This window comes from Pongo abelii, chromosome 10 (assembly GCF_028885655.2).
Source record: "Pongo abelii isolate AG06213 chromosome 10, NHGRI_mPonAbe1-v2.0_pri, whole genome shotgun sequence".
Lineage (NCBI taxonomy): Eukaryota > Metazoa > Chordata > Mammalia > Primates > Hominidae > Pongo > Pongo abelii.
The window spans coordinates 34718180-34736140 of NC_071995.2; positions in this window are offsets into that span (position 1 = coordinate 34718180).

The following is a 17961-nucleotide window of genomic DNA, read 5'->3' on the forward strand; positions in this document are numbered from 1 at the left end:
AAAATGGTTTCATGGGCCAGGCCCAGGGTCCCTCTGCTGTGTGCACTCTAGGGACTTGGTGTCTTGCATCTCAGCCACTCCAGCCATGACTAAAAGAGGCCAATGTACAGCTCAGGCTGTTGCTTCAGAGAGAGGAAGCCCCAAGCCTTGGCAGCTTCTACATGGTGTTGAGCCTGCCAGTGCACAGAAGTCAAGAATTGAGGTTTGGGAACCTCTGCCTAGATTTCAGAAGATGTATGAAAACTACTGGAAGCCCAGGCAGAAGTTTGCTGCAGGGGTGGGTCTCTCATGGAGAACCTCTGCTAGGGTAGTGCAGAAGGAAAGTGTGGGGTCAGAGCCCCTACACAGAGTGCCCACAGGGGCACTGCCTGGTGGAGCTGTGAGAAGAGGGCCACTGTCCTCCAGACCCCAGAATGGTAGACCCACCAGCAGCTTGCACCATGTACCTGGAAAAACTGCAGATGCTCAACACCAGCCCATGAAACCAAAGCCACAGGGGCAGAGCTGCCCAGGGCTGTGGGAGCCCACCTCTTGCATCAGCATGACCTAGATGTGAGACATGCAGTCTAAGGAGATCATTTTGGAGCTTTAAGATTTGACTGCCCTGCTGGATTTTGGACTTGCTTGGGGCCTGTGGCCCCTTTGTTTTGGTCAATTTCTCCCATTTGGAATGGCTGTATTTACCCAATGCCTGTACCCCCATTGTATCTGGGAAGTAACAATCTGCTTTTGATTTTACAGGCTCATGGGCACAAGGGACTTTCCTTGTCTTGGATGAGACTTTGAATTGTGGACATTTTAGTTAATGCTGAAATGAGTTAGGACTTTGGGGGACTGTTGGGAAGGCATGATTGGTTTTGAAATGTAAGGACATGAGATTAGGGAGGGGCCTGGGCGGAATGATGTGTTTTGGCTGTATCCCCATCCAAATCTCATTTTGAATTCCCACGTATTATGGGAGGGACCCAGTGGGAGGCAACTGAATCATGGGGGCAGGTCTTTCCCATGCTGTTCTGTGATAGTGAATAAGTCTCATGAGATATGATGATTTTAAAAAGGGGAGCTCCCCTACACAAGCTATCTCTTTTTGCCCACTGCCATCCATGTAAGATGTGACTTGCTCCTCCTTGCCTTCTGCCATGATTGTGAGGCCTCCCCTGCCACGTGGAAGAGGTCCATTAAATCTCTTTCTTTTGTAAATTTCCCAGTCTTGGGTATGTCTTTATCAGCAGCATGAATATGAACTAATACAATATTCAAGAATTCTTTGTGTATGTATGCTCTGTTTTCATTTCTCTCAGGTAAATATTTAGAAGTGGAATGATGTATGTTTAAATTTTAAGAAAATGAAACCTTGTTTTCCAAATTTGCTATGCAATTTTAAATTCCAAACAGCAGTGAACGAGTGTAACAGTGGCTCTGCATCCTTACCAAGATGTGGTATAATCATTCTTTTACATTTTAGCTATTCTAATAGGTGTGTAGTGGTATCTTATTAGGGTTTTCATTTCTATTTCCCTAATGAGTAATCATGTTGAGCATTTTTGCATGTGCCAATTTACTATTTGCACATCTTCTATGGTGAAATGTCAGTTCAAATTGATTGGCTTTTTTGTTTGTTTTTATTGAGTTGTTTGCATTCTTATTATTGACTTTTGAAGATTATTTGTATATTTATACTGGATACAAGTTGCTTATCAGAGATATGACTTGAAAATATGTTCTATGAATCTTTACCTTTTATTTCATTCTCTTAACTGTGTCTGGTAGAGAACAGTGCTTAATTTTGAAGAAGTTCAAATCATTAATTATTCTTGTATAGTTTAGCTTTGGTTTCATATCTAAGAAATATTTTTCTAAAACAATGTCACAAATATTACTTGTCAATTTTCTTCTAGAAGTTTTTTAACTTTAGATTTTACATTTAGGCCTATGATCCACATTTTTAAACTTTTGTAATATGGTGTTTGATGTAGAGAGGTTCTTTTTTATTAGCATATAGAAACCCAATTTTTTCCAGCATGGTTTGTTAAAAAAGACTATTCTTTTACCATTGAATTGTATTTGCATTTAAAAAAAAAACAGTTGGTCATATATATTAGGATATATTTCTGGACTGTCTATTCTACTCCAGTTATCTATTTTCCTACTTTAAGATCAATGCCATATTATCTGTATTACTGATACATTTTAATTCTTGAAGTTAGGTAGTCAAAATCCTCCAGAATTACATTTTTCTCCAAAGTTGTGTTGGCTATTCTAGGTACTTTGTATTTTCATTTATATCGAAAAATCAGTATGTCAACTAAAAAATTAAGCTCACTGGATTTCCATTTAGATTGCACTGAATCAGTAGAAAAACTTAAAGATAACTGACAATCTTAACAAGTTAAGTTCCCCTATCCATGGATGTGGTACGTTTCTCCATGTGGTTAGCCTTGTTTAATTCCTCCCGGCAATGGTTTATAGTTTTCCGTGTATAGGTCTTATACATTTTTGGGTCAAATTTATCAATAAAATTTAATGTATTTTATGATTTTGAAAAAAATACTTTTTCACTAGTTGCAAATTCCAATTCTTCATTATAGGTACATAGAATTACTACCTTCTTTCCTACTATATAACCTTTATTAAGCAAACCTGCTAAACTTACCTATTTGTCTTATTAGATTTTTGTAGATTCCAAAGAACTTTTTGCATAATCATATCTAGAACAAATAAAGATAATTTTATTTCTTACTTTCCAATTCTGATGTATTTTATTTCCTGTTTATTGGCTAGAACTTGTAGCATAATGTTGAATAGAAGTGTTGAGATTAGACATCTTTAACATGGGGGAAAGCAGTTAGTTAAACATGTTAAACATAAAGGGAAAGCAATTAGTTTTTCATTGTGAAGTATGATGTTAGCTACAGATTTTTTCATAGATGCTTTTTATCAGACATAGGAAGTTTCTTTCCCCTTTTAGTCCCTTCTACTTCTAGTTTACTGAACGTTTTATTAGAAATGAATGTTGAATTTTTGCAAATGTTTTTTCTTCATTTATTTACATGATTATGTGTTTTTTAAATGTTTAAGTCATTTAACACAGTGAACAATTTCAATTAATTTTGAATGTTTAACCAACCTTTTATTTCTAGGATACAGTCCATTAGTCATAATATAACTTTGTATTTGATTTGCTAAAGTGTATTGGTTTGGTAAACTGTCATTTTTTTGTCCCCCCTCCGTTCCCCTCTATGTGCATAATTTTAAAAATTGTATTATAACGTAATATGATATTGTGTGTAATGGGTGATAAGGAAGAGACAATCTGATTTGCTTGTTTTGAGGGTCAAGTTTTTATTTGTTTGCATATTTTAAGCAATGCCCTTATTTTATTCTGGACCAGTGCTTGAATAGCTACGCTGCTAACAAGTTCAGATACAATTTATTGTTTGATTCTGTATGGGCTATCTAGGAATAGAGAAACTATTTTATTTTAGTATGCCATATTCAAAGGAGAAATGATGAAAAGTTTAAGAACATTTATTCAAAGATAAATAAAATATTTATTTATATCTTTATAGGTGTGCAGTGGTATCTTATCGTGGTTTTCATTTGTATTTCCCTAATGAGTAATCGTGTTGAGCAGTTTTGCATGTGCCTATTTACTATTTGTGCATCTTCTATGGTGAAATGTCAGTTCAAATTGATTGGCTGTTTTGTTTTTATTGAATTGTTTGCATTCTTATTATTAAATTTTGAAGATCAATATCTAGATACATATCAATATCTAGATAAATAGAATGGTGAGTATTAACAAACTGATTTAAAATCAGACAGACTGTATTTTATGGAATGTTACAATACAGGATAACATATCTCAGGCAATATTATAGGCACAATTTAAATATCTAAATAATGCCATCATTTAAATGTTTCATAAAGACATGAATGCAAGTCTCAAGTTGAAGTAGATGATATCTTAAGGTTACTTATAGTTCAAAGACCTGTAATGCCGTGAGTTAGTGAAAAGAGCAACTAAATCCTATGTTAATGTAATAGAAACTCCAGTGTCTTGCTACATGAAATAGATGGTAATTAGATAATGATTATAAAGGAATTGTTCTATTGCATCATAATTTTCATGATTTTTTTTAACAAGAGTAATTTTGCATGGAATTGTGTTTATACTAGATGTTTATTCACTGGCCTTTTGCAATTTAAGTTTATATAGTCAGAACCAATATTGCTTTATTAAGGAAACAGATTGTTACTCAATAGATGGTTCAGCCTTAATGTCTATGATTGCTTAATTTCCTTGATTTCATTTTCCTTAATTTAATTTTGCTCCTCTTTCACATTCAAATATGGAGTACTGCATGAAACACTACCTAAAGACAAAAAGATGCCAAGTCAAATCATTGGATAAAGCAATATGAAACACAAAAGTGGTACATGCCTCACTAGGGAATTCCCCTCAGAAATTAGAGACACAAAGTGAATTTGTCCTAGAAATGAAGAATAGAGCACAAAATGAGACTATAGGAGTCTTCTTTGTTTATGTTTCAAGTCAAAGAATGAAAACAGCAAAAGTTTAAAAATGAGAATAGCTTTTATTATTGAAATGTTTTCTCTTTTGGCCCTATTTCTACAGTGATGCTAGATGCATTTCCTTTTGCAGCTTCATGTTTACTACTAGGTACAGATGATGTTTGAAACTCCGCAGTGCCAAAACCAGAAATCTCTAAGGGCATTGTGGAATGCTTATCCTCTGGCCTACCATATTAATTTTCAGCCATAACATTGCTCATAGAGTTATATAATTAGCCCATATTTGGAACAAGACTTACGCAATTTTGATTACCTCTAAGATTTGTTGAGAAATAATTTAATCAGAATTCAACAAATTAACAATATATTAGGTATAAATTTTTAAGTAGTGATAGTTGTATATTTGGATTTATTAAAGAGAAGGCTTATTCGTGACGTTTGTTAAAGAATGATAAGGTAGCCAATTTGGGGGGACTATCAAGATAGGTATAGAAGGTCACAATGGAGTTTTACAGAAGGGAAAGACATTGAACTCCACTCCAAATAAAAGGAAGAAAAGTGGGAATGTATAGTCAAGGAGTAGGGTGGGTGGGGAGGTCAGTGGACAGAACATTACTAAGAGGATGTGATGGTTAATACTGAGTGTCAACTTAATTGGATTGAAGAATGCAAAGTATTGATCCTGGGTGTGTCTGTGAGGGTGTTGCCGAAGGAGAGTAACATTTGAGTCAGTGGGCTGGGAAAGGCCGACCCACCCTTAGTCTGGGTGGGCACCATCTAATCAACTGCCAGCACGGCCAGGATATAAAGCAGGCAGAAAAATGTGAAAAGGCTAGACTGGCTTAGCCTCCCAGCCTACATCTTTCTCCCGTGCTGGATGCTTCCTGTCCTTGAACATCAGACTCCAAGTTCTTCAGCTTTGGGACTCACACTGGCTTCCTCACTCGTCAGCCTGCATATGGCCTATTGTAGGACCTTGTGATTGTGTGAGTTAATACTACTTAATAAACTCCCCTTTATATATACATGTATATCCTATTAGTTATGTCCCTCTAGAGAACCCTAACTAATACAGAGGACATGTCAGAAGTAAGGGGGATTCTGGCTAAACTGGCCTAACAGGATTCTTGCTGCAGGCAACAGGGGGATCAGACATCACTTGGAAGGTGGGGGAGGAAAAAGAACTTGATTCGATATTGAGGATGATCAGATATCAAGGGTGAGGGATTCTGGTTAAACTGACATAGTAGGAGCCTTGCTAAAATTGTACAATACAGAGACAAATATGAAAGCCGAAAAGGTAGGGCCTAGTTGACAAAAAAAGTTCAGAGGAGTCTGACAGAGTTTGGTGTAAAAGATAATCTTTGACAGGTTATAAAACAAATAAAGCTATATAGAAATGCCATCGCACTTAGAAATATTAAAACCACCTTTGCAAAAATTAGGAAAGTGAAAGAAATCTGACCTTACCAATTCCATCTTACTTCTAGCCTCCAAGCTGCTCTTGCTCATTCATGGCCAAGCTAACTATGGGAGGAATTTGGTTTATAGCTTAACTTTGAAACAAGGATGACAACAGCCCCTTTCCAAAACAAACCCTCTCCTTGCTTAGAGATCAGACCACCTTTGTAAAACTGACAAACTAGCCACCAGGTTAGAAATTATGGCTCAGGAGTCATGCAACTGGAGGCCTTAAGATTCCTAACCTTCCCAATTGCTCCTATAGATTAACATCACTATTGTAAAACCTAAGATTGGTTTGAAGCATTTTTCTGACCCTGCATTCTGATTAACCAGCTGGCTCCACCCAGACTGGTAATTGGCTCATCTATTCTTGGTTCTATATTTAAATTTTATATGTGCCGCTTACTAAGAGTACTCTGGCAAAATATGTAATTTATCTAATGTTGGAAAAAATATCTAATTTATTTAAGCAACATTTTTCTCATATGGGAAGTGGTTTGATAACAATGTCTCTCTTTTGGATTTCTGTTGAGAATGAAGTATTTTATATAAAGCACTTGGCATAGTTATTGATATATAATAGGCACTCTAAAGATTCAAGCTGTTCTGCAGATGATTTGTATAATAAAGTTAATGGATGATGATGTAAACCAAGAATTCAAGAATAAAGAAAAAGGAGGAAACAAAATATCAGTCCTAAGGGATAACAAAGTTGCTGTGTCTGAGAATAAAAATTTACTCTGAGATCCCTGACAACTCAGACAAAAAGGAGCCAAGATACATTTATGATCATCTTCATTATACAAAAGGGGAAGCATGCCAGTTTGTCAGAAGAAAGGTAATTACTTTTGATATATTCTGAAAAAAATTTCACTCAAGATTTTATATTATGGACATTGAGTGGCATAATGGGTAGTTTTATTATGAACATAGAAGTAGAGTTATTGGATCATTGTTGTGGCATGGTTTCATTAAAGTTGAAGACATGATATTACAGAGGTGGTGATGCTGTGCAGAGCTAGGCTATTGTGTTTCAAGTACCAGGACTAACTCAGCCTAGGGTTAGCATTAATTATGCCTACAGAAGGATATCTACTAGGATTCCCAAAGGCTTGCTCTCAATTCTGGAAGATTATTACCATCATCTGGGAAACTTTAAGAAGTACGGATTCATAGGCTCATTACAGATTGTGACTTTTGTGGATTGTGAATAGGCCCAGGAATCTGCTTTTTTAAAATAAGCCTTCTAGACGGAGCTGACAGTTAATTCAATTTGGAACTATTGTTTCCCTAAATTTCATCCCTAAATATTCTTTCACCTAGGTTTTTGTTAAGCATTAAAAATTAGACATGAGATCTTATTTTCTGATTGCTTACATCTTATATTGCGGATTTAGGAAAGATTATTATGTTGTGAGACGACACAACCATGGACAGTGTTGGTTGTCCAATATGATAGCTGAACAGCTGAGATCATTTTTTTCTGATGGATTTCACTTGCATGTGAATTTATTTGATCATGTAGGCAAAATGAGATTCTTCTCACAAGGGAGCTCCAGAGCTAGTTCAATATCTGGACAAGTGATTGATGGAGACCTTAAAAATTACACCGCTTAGAATGTATCAGATATTGTGATACTTTAGAAAAATCATCAAGGCAGGTGCTGCACGTAACCTGTCATCACCACAAAATCATAAAACTCAGAGTGCCCCCGTGGATTGTTTGATTCTATGTTTCAAGTTCTCCTGAGGAGCCTGCCAGGATGAATTAGATGCTACATGTACCCATAGTTAAACAAAGAAGTTGGGAATAACTCTTTGTTAAGTTTTTATCAGGTGTGAATGAAAGAAGTTAGTAAATTTACTCTTTGTAAAATGCTGAAATATTGCAGAAATTTATAGTCCATTTAAGGAATCAGTACTTAACAGAGTGAAGGTGTACTGATCCATAGAGAGAATCTAAACAAAGACTCATTTTCTCTAATCTATAGCAGAAAGAAAGGAAAAATTTTAGAGTAAGTGAGGAGAATGTTTGGCTTTTAATTGGCAAAATTGAGGCCAGTAAATTGTTTGCTGACTTTTATGTGTCAAATATAAATTCACAGATGATGTTACATAAACATTGTTTTGAAAAAATAGCATACATATTCTACTCTTATAGCAGAATCAAATGTTAATTCTTACTATGTTTTTTTTTCTTGTTATTTGACTATCAGAAAGTCTCTTGTTTTGTACTTTAAAACATGCATGTTGGAGATCAAAGTTGGGAAGTGGAAAGGAAATTCATGAGAAATACACCATGTCTTATTGAAATTGAGTTTTCCTCTTAGAAGTTCTTCTGTTTAAAGCATTCCTCAGAAGTCTGATGCTTTAGTTTTCAGAGGTTTGGTTTATTTTCAGGGTTGCATCATTCCCTAAAAGGGCATATGGTTATTTTAGAAACTTTGTGAGTGGAAAGAGTGTGGACTTTGATGTCAGATTAAACTGGATTGAATCCTTACTCTGACACTTACCAGGTGTGAAACATTTCACAATTTATTCCATTTTAATTTGGGGAAGATACAAGTCTTTGTGGTCACTGTGACTACTAAATAGAAAAATATATGTAAAATGCCTTGAATATCATGAGCACTTAATAAATTTAGCTGTCTTTCCTCAGGTACTATTTCCCTTCATGGAAAACTTTTAAAAGCATCTCTATAGGGACTTTTGATCCCAACAACAGTAAAATCTTATCCAATGTTAATTTAAATATTATTGTTGTTTTTTACTTCATTTGTAGCATACATGACTTTCAGAGCCATTTTGTAAAATCTTTAGGTAGTCTCTTCTGATTCAAGAATATTTAAAAAGTCTCCTAAAATTAATTTATTGCCTGAAAACTCAATTTATTGAAGTTATCTTTGTGGGTTGCATTTTCAAAGCCCTATAATTTTCGGAGCCCCATATCTCTTCATCACCAGAAACATATGTACATATAATTTCTCTGTCCTTGTCTTTACTTAAACACTTGATCATAGGACCAAGGAACAAGATTACCTCTACCTTACTATATTTCTTAAGTGGCCAAAGACTGCCCACCCATAGAAGAAATTATGAAAACTCTTAACATCCTTCAGTTATTACCCTAGATTCTATATGACATTGACAGGCATTCATAAACACTTACTATAAATATAAAAATATCATTGATTATTCATTACACAGGAAGAAAAGATATTGGATTTCAAATTTAAGTATAACCAGAGTATTAGCACCACATTTACCTATTAGTTATTTAACATAACCAGTCACTACCCATCTCTAAGCCTCAGCATTTTTGTAACCATATGATGAGATGCATATTATTATTATGCCCATTTTACAGACCAAGAAACTATATTTGAAATGCAACTTAAGCCACTTGGCACTTGCCACTTGTTGCTAATTGGACACTTGTAGAGTCCAATTAACAATATGAGGTCTGGCATAAAGAAAGTGATTTTTTATTCCAAAGCTAGCTTAGTGGAAGTACAGGCTTCCTGCTTAAGGGTGCTGCTTCACTTTTGGAGCAGAAAGCAAGCACTTTTAAACTGGGCTGAACATGAGAAGCATGGTTTGGGGAGGCGGTAGTTGAGCTGGCAGGGGATCTGTGTATCAGCTTGGTGCCTTGTCTACCAGCCAGTCAAGCTGGTGCCTGCTGGCATCTTTGTGGGCAGGCATATTTTGGATTGTAAATTGACTGTTATCTCTTGAGGCAACCTCCTGGTAGGTGAGAGTTCATTTCTGAAGCTGCTAAACACATAGTCAGATGAACTTGCCCTGTAGCAAGTGTCTGGTGAAAGGGAGGTAAAAGGCTATATTTGCATTTCCAAAGGACTAAGTAGGAAGTAGAGAAAAGGAGGAAAGAGAAGAGAGTGAGAAAAAAAATAAATGATCTCTTTGAAAAATAGGGGTTACTAGTTGTTAAACAAGTTTAGTGACAGTAACCTAGCTAGGTAGACATCATCAAGATGGCTGTCTAGAGGTGCCCAGTGCACATCTTCTCTATAAAGCAGGACACAAACAATAAGTAAACTGTGAGTAGAGTGTCTAAGGAGGAATACTGGAATTAGGAAGTGATGAAGACCTAAAGCATGAAAACTTGGGATGGCAGAATACAGAAGGCAGTGAAGCACCTGGCCAAGATCAGTTCAGAACCCAAAGTGTCTTCCCTTTGTGGGGGAAAAGGTAAGCGGGAGATTCCCAACAGCTCCTATTACTAGAACAGAAACCTGAAATGCTAGCGAAAGGAGAGCCCCCACAGTTCTCCCAGGCCCTGAGCCCAATATAGGAAGCTGCCTGGAGTCCATATGGTTGCATTGCCTAAGAAAAGGAACCCCTTCTGGGTTCTCTTCACTCCCAGGGACCTAAGCTACTATGGTAGATGCCATTTTGTGAACAGGGCCACTGTTAGAGTGCATCTTGCCTTGGGGGCCAATAGCCCTTGAATCTCCACATTTCTGAGGCCTTACCATCATCCCACCATGCCCACACAAAAGGCATGGTGTACAATCAAGTGGTGCCATGAACCCAGCTAGCCCCAGCAGCACAACCATGACACCAGCACTTGAGCCTATGCAGCTCCCTGCACTCTAAGAAGCAGGCAGTACAGCACAGTGGTGAGACAGCCCCTAAGGTAGGAGAACTGATGCACACAGATCCCAGGGCCCAAGGACCATCCCATTCAGCACTCATCATTGCCAGCAATGCCACCTCCATGACCAACAGAGCCAATGTGACTGGTGTGCACCCCCACCAGTTCCTGAGAAGCTGCTCACTCAGTGGCCCCCACCCACAGAAAAGCCATGTTACTATCTCCACAAAAACATATAGTTTAGGCCACTGAGGCACTTGCAGACACCAGTGTCATCGATTATAGCAAAATGAATCACATGGAAACTGCACTATTGTACCAACCCTGAACCAAAGCCAAAGCACCCTACTCAATCAACAATATAGGGTACATCTATAGGGAAGAGTCTTTCCCTTCAAAAGTTACTCTATAAAATTGGAAGAGACATGTTCCACCAGATATGCAGATTTCAATGTAGGGACACAAGAAACATGAAAACACAAGAAAGCATAACAGCTCCAAAGAACACCATAATTCCCCAGTTATACATCCGAAAGAAATCCATGCAATACATGAAAATAAATGCAAAATAATGGTCTTAAGGAAACTCCATGAGATACAAGAGAACACAGATAGACAATTGTACTGAATCATAAAAACAATTCATGATGTGAATGAGAAATTCAAGAAGATAACATAGATATCATAGAAAAATCCAAACAGAAATCTTGAAGCTGAAGAATTTAATGAATGAAGTAAAAATTACAATTGATAGCATCAACAGACTAGATTAAGCAGAAGAAAAATTTTCTGGACTTGAAGACAAGTCTTTTGAAATAACTCAGTGACATACCAAAAAAAGAAAAATTAATAAAATTTTAAAAGCCTATAAGACATATGGGACTCCATTACATAAACAAATATTTGTGTTAGGGGAACTTCAGAAGGAGAAAAGATGGGAATAGGCATAAAAAACGTATTTAACAAAGTAAATGCTTAACACTTACCAAGTCTTGGAAAACATATGGACATTTAGATCCAGGAAGATCATTGGTTCCCAGATAGATGCAAAACAAAAAGTTTCTCTCTGAGGCACATCATAGTCAAAGTATCAAAAGTCAAAGACAAAGAAAATTCTAAAAAGAGTAAGAGAAAAGCATCAAGTTAAATATAAAGGAATCCACATTGGACTAATAGCAGATTTTTTTATTTCTCAAAAAGAAACATTACAGGCTAGAAGAAAAGGGGATGATATATTCAAAGTACTGAAGGGAAAAAATCCACCAGCCAAAAAATACTATACCCAGCAAAAGTATCTCACAGAACTGAAGGATAAATAAAGCCTATTCCAGACAAACAAAAAGTGAAGGAATTCATCACCACTATACTAGTCTTACAATAAATGATTAAGGGGTTCTACATTGGAAGTACAAGAATGATAGCTACTATTATGAAAACAAACAAATGTACAAAACTCAATGATAGAGCAGATATGCAAATGAGAAGGGGAAAGGAATCGAACCTTATCACTACAGAAGACCACCGAACCACAAAGATAAACAATAAGAGAGAATAAAAGGAGCAATATGCTGCCTACAATAAACTCACTTCCCCTATGAAGACACACATAGACTGAAAGTGAAGGGATGGAAAAATATAGGGCATGCAAATGGAAACCAAAAGCAAGCAGGAGTAACTATATTTTTATGAGATAAAATATACTTTAAATCAAAAAATGTAAAACAGATAAAGAACATCATTATAAAATGATAAATCAATTCAGCAAGAGGATATAACAAGTGTGTGTGTGTATATATATATATATATACCCAACAATGAAGCACCCAGATATATAAATTGAATATTATTAGATCTAAAGGGAGAAATAGACTCCAATAAAATAATTGAAGACTTAAACACTATACCCTCACTGGACAGATCATCTAGACAGAAATTCAACAAAAATACATGAGGTTTAAACTGCACTTTAGATTAAATAGACCTAGTAGACATTGCAGAACATTTCATCCAATTGCTGCAGAATATAAATTCTTCTCACCAGCACATGAAACATTATTAAGGTTAGACCATGTGTTAGGCTACAAAACAAGTCTCAAAAAATTTTATCAAAATCAAAATCATATCAAGTATGTTTTCAGACAATAATGGAATAGAACTAGGAATCAATAAACAAGAGGGATTAGAAACTGTACAAATACAGTTGAAATAGGAACAAACCTAAACCTGTGGAATACAGCAAAAGCAGCAGTAAGAGTGAAGTTTATAGCAGTAAATGCCTAGATCAAAAAAGTAAAAATATTTTAAATAAACATTGATGCATGTCAAGGAACTAGAAAACCAAGAGCAAACCAAACCCCAAATTAGTACATGAAAAGAAATAATGAAGTTTAGAGCAGAAATAAACAAAATTAAGACTAAAAGCAATACAAAAGATCAAGGAAATAAAAAGTTGGTTTTTGGAAAATATGAAATTGACAAACCAATGGATTTTACAGCCAACTGGTTTTTGACAAGGATGCCAAGAACATACCCTGGGGAAAGGAGAGTTTCTTCAATAAGTGATGCTGGGGAAAAGTCTATTAAAACTAATTTATTGTCATTATACAGGAAGGATAATGGATATCCATATGCAGAATAATACAAATAGACTCATCTCACACCATATACAAAAACCAACTCAGGATCACTTAAAGACTTAAATATAAGATGAGAAACTGTGAAACTCTAGAAGAAAACATAGGAGAAATGCTTCTGGACATTGGTCTGGGCAAAGATTTTATGGATAAGAACTCAGAAGTACAGGCAACAAAAGTAAAAATAGACAAATGGAATATTATCAAACTAAAAAGATTCTGAGCAACAAACAAAAAACAATCAAAAGAGTGAAAAGACAACCTGTAGAATGGGAGAAAATATTTGCTAACTATTCATTTGACAAGGGGTTAATATGCAGAATAAACAAGGAACTTAGACAACTCAACAGAAAAAAAACCCAAATAGTCCGAGTGAAAAATAAGCAAGTGATCTGAACAGACATTTCTCAAAACAAGACAAGCAAAAGGCCAGCAAGTAAATGAAACAGTGCTCGACATCACTAGTCATCAATGAAATGCAAATCAAAATCACAATGAGATACTATCTCATCCCAGTTAGAATGGTTATTATCAAAAAGACAAAAAATAACAAATGCTGGTGAAGATGCAGAGAAAGGGGAACTTTTACGTACTGTTGGGAATGTAAATTAAGCCACTCATTATAGAAAACAGTATGGAGGTTCCTCAAAGAAATAAAAATACAACAACTTTATGATCTAGTAATCCCACTACTGGGTATATATCCAAAGGAAAGGAAATCAGTATATCAAAGAAATATCAGTATTCCCATGTTTATTACAGCATTATTCAAAATAGCAAAGATATGGAATCAACCTGCATACATCAGCAGATGAATGGGTAAAGAAAATATGGTTTATATGTACAATGGAATACTATTCAGCCATGAAAAAGAATGAAATTACAGCAACATTGATGGAACTGGAGGCGATTATGTTAAATGAAATAAACCAGGCACAGAAAGACAAATATTGCATGTTCTCACTCATATATGGAATGTAAAAAAGTTGATCTCATAGCAGGAGAGACTAGAATAGTGATTACTAGAGGCTGGGAAGCGTGGGGGAATAGGGAGAGGTTGGCTAACAAATACAAAATTATAGCTGAATAGAATGAATAAGTTCTGGTGTTCTATAGCCCTGTGGGGTGGCTATAATGAACAATAATTTATTGCATATTTTCAAATAGCTAGAAGAGGGGATTTTGAATGTTCCCAACACAAATGATAAATATTTGAGGTGATGAGTATGTTAAACCTTGATGTGATTACTACACATTTTATATATGTATCAAAATATTATACTGTACCACATAAATAAGTATGTATATTATGTGCCAATTAAAAAAATACATAAAAACCTGTACAACATCAGAGCTTAGCCAAAGAGACTGAATCTGTGAGGATATGGAAGGCACTTTGAACACTTTTACAGTGTCTAGGCTATTATTGTTTATATTAATTAACATTGTACTAAGGCAAATGTTAGCAGAAATTATTATAATGGGTATGTTGTCTATTTGGTTTGCTATAATACACAGTCTTTCTTTTGTATTTCTAATAAACCCTATTCTCTTATTTCTTAAAAGAAAAGTAATGCATGAAACACAGACAGAGCCAATGTAATACTACCTACCAGGCACCATTTTAGTCTCTGAAGATTTGCTAGTCTCTGAGTTTTGCTTTGTAAACTTTTTAATTTTTTTTAAATTTTTGACTCTTTTGTAATAACACTTAGCTTAAAACACAAGCACATTGTACAGCTGTACAAAAATATTTTCTTTTTTAATATTCTAATTCTATTTATCTTTTCCTCTTTTTAAGCTTTATGTCAAAAAGTAAAACACAAACACACACACTAGCTTAGTCCTACACAAATTCTGGATCATCAGTATCACCGTGTTTCACCTCCACATCCTGTCCCACTGAAGGACTTGTCTGAGGATGTTTTGCAGCTAACTTTTTTTGTTGTTTTTTTTGAGTAGAAGGGGTACATTCTAAAAACAATAAAAAGTTTAATATTGGAAACACATAAACCAGTTACATAGTCATTTATTATCATTATCAAGTATTGTGGACTATACATAATTGTACCTTCTATACATTTATAGCACTGGCAGCACAATAGATTTGCTTACACCATCATCAACACAAATGTGAGTAATGTGTTGTGCTATGACATCATGACGTCACTAGGAATTTTTAGGATGTCACTAGGAATTTTTTTAGGACGTTATTAGGAATTTTTCAGCTCCATTATAACCTTATGGGACCGCCATTATGTATTCAGTCCATCAGTGATCTAAATGTCATTAGTTGGCTCATAACTCTTATCTGCAAAACACCTTCACAGCAGTACTTATATTAATGTTTGTTTCAACAACCGAGAGAAAGTGTGTATACACCAGGAGCAGAGAAATTTGAGGCCCATCTCAAAATTCTACTATAGGGCCTGTATTTAGAATCAGGTTTCCAGTAGTGATCATTCAAGTTTTCAAATTTCTAGAGAGCAAATATGGCTCTTGATTGTAAATAAAAATAAAAATAAAAATAAACAAAATATAAAGAAATCACTTTTTTTCCTATTGAAGTAATTAAGAGTTTTATACTAAATTCAATGAAATCTGAAAGCTATTCCAACACTAATTCTGCAGCTCAGCAGGTAACAAAAGTAGCCTGGATGATATTAACTGAAATTCAAGATAGAAAATAAAAGACAATCTCCGGTTAAGTTAAATCTCTGATTAAGCTACAACACCTACTAGATTTTAGAATAGTTTATGTATTTAGTTAATATTCATAGCATGCTCTTCATTTCTCATTTGAAATGTTCCCTTTCAAATTGCACTATGATTGCTTAAATGAACCAGTGAGCAAGTTATACAGGTATATATTTTTTTGGAAATGCTTTGTAAAATTTAGCACTTTATTTTCATATTCTTTAAATAATTTCTTTGCATTTATAATGTAATGTTTTAAAAATATGAAACATATTTGTATGCACAATGTAGTATCCAATATGTAAATAATTATAATGTAAAAATACTGGAAGAAAATATATCAATAAGCCATCTATAAGTTTTTTAGAATAGTGAGAATACTGTAGTTCTCTAATCAAAAATTTTAAATGTATTTGTATTACCTTAGTAATTAAAAGATTTAGCATAACCCTGTTAAAATACTTTGTTTTCAAACAAGTTTCCTTTTCTCTGTCAAAATGATGCATTTGATATTACAGTTAAGTTACATTTGTACTCAATACACCTTATCAGAAAGTTGTATTTGGTTTTTAAGATATAAAACTCAGTGTTCCTTTCTTGCAATAATATATCTATTATTCGTTAAATTTAAGTGACTCATAGGAGGACTTACTCATCATTTTTTTCCAAATTTTCAAACTTTGTCCAGATGGCTGTCAAGTTTGAAGCATGAAATTCTTTAGAATTGATTAGAAAAAGAAAAGCTTTTAAGCAGTCCACCAAATCATAGATATTTACTGACTCCCTCTATATGTTCAGGACTGTGTTAAGCACTTAGCAAGTGAGAAAGATTAAGATCCTTATACTCTATGATCTTAAATTATTATATCCAGCTCTAAATATTAAGATATTTTCTTGTTACTTAGCTTATTTTTGCCATTTTCTATCGATACTTGCTTACAAGTACTGATGTAAAAAATTTTCCCTGCCTTTGAGATTTGTGCCCTATTTGCTCATGATACATTATCTCTTTTATATATTGCTGACATTTCCTAAGATTTTTAGCTGTAATTTTTATTTCATGCAATGTCTCTGCCAGAGGTTGATGTCAGGACCCTGCTGGCATCATGTAATGAATAAGCAATGTTTATTTTTTATATTCTGAATGAATGCATACATTTTGTAATTTTTCTTCTTTAATTTTGGTAGAATTTACTAATAAGCACATATATGCCTGGTACTTTTTGTGGGAAGGTTTTTGAAAACAAATAGAAACTTTTTTGAAAATTATTAGGGCAACCGATATTTTTTATTTCATTTTGTATCAGTTTTGCTAATTAGCATTTTTCAAGAAATTTGTCCAATATTTCTAAGTTGTTAAATTTATTGGCATTTATAGTATTTTCTTGTTATAGTTTGGTATCTGTGATATATGTAGGAACACACTCATTCTTAATGTTAGTAATCTACTTTTCATTTTTTTGATCACTTAATTTTATTTTTTCAAACATACATTAGGCTTTATTAATTTTCTCTATTTTTGATTTCTAGTCTTTATTGCTTCTTCTAGTTACTCAGCGTTTTTGTAATTAAAAATTTTAATTTTTTTACCTTCATTGAAGTATAACTGATAAATTAAATTGCACATATTTAAAGTTTACAATGTGATAATTTTATGTACATATACGTTGTGAAATGACCACCACACATCCATCACTTCTCATAGTTATGTTTTTTTCCCTTTGGTGAAAACATTTAAGATCTACTCTTTTACCTTAACAAATTTCAAGTATAGAATATAATATTATTAACTATAGTCACCATGCTGTGCATTAGACCCTCAGAACTTACAACTGAAAGTTTGTACTTTCATCTTATAACTGAAAGTTTGTACCCTTTAACAACATCTCCCCATTACCTAACCCCTCAGCCACTGACAACCTCATTCTACTCTCTGTTTCTATGAGTTTGATTTTTTTAAAAAAGAGTCTTCATATAAGTGGAATTATTACCTTAATGTAATAAAAGCCATCTGTG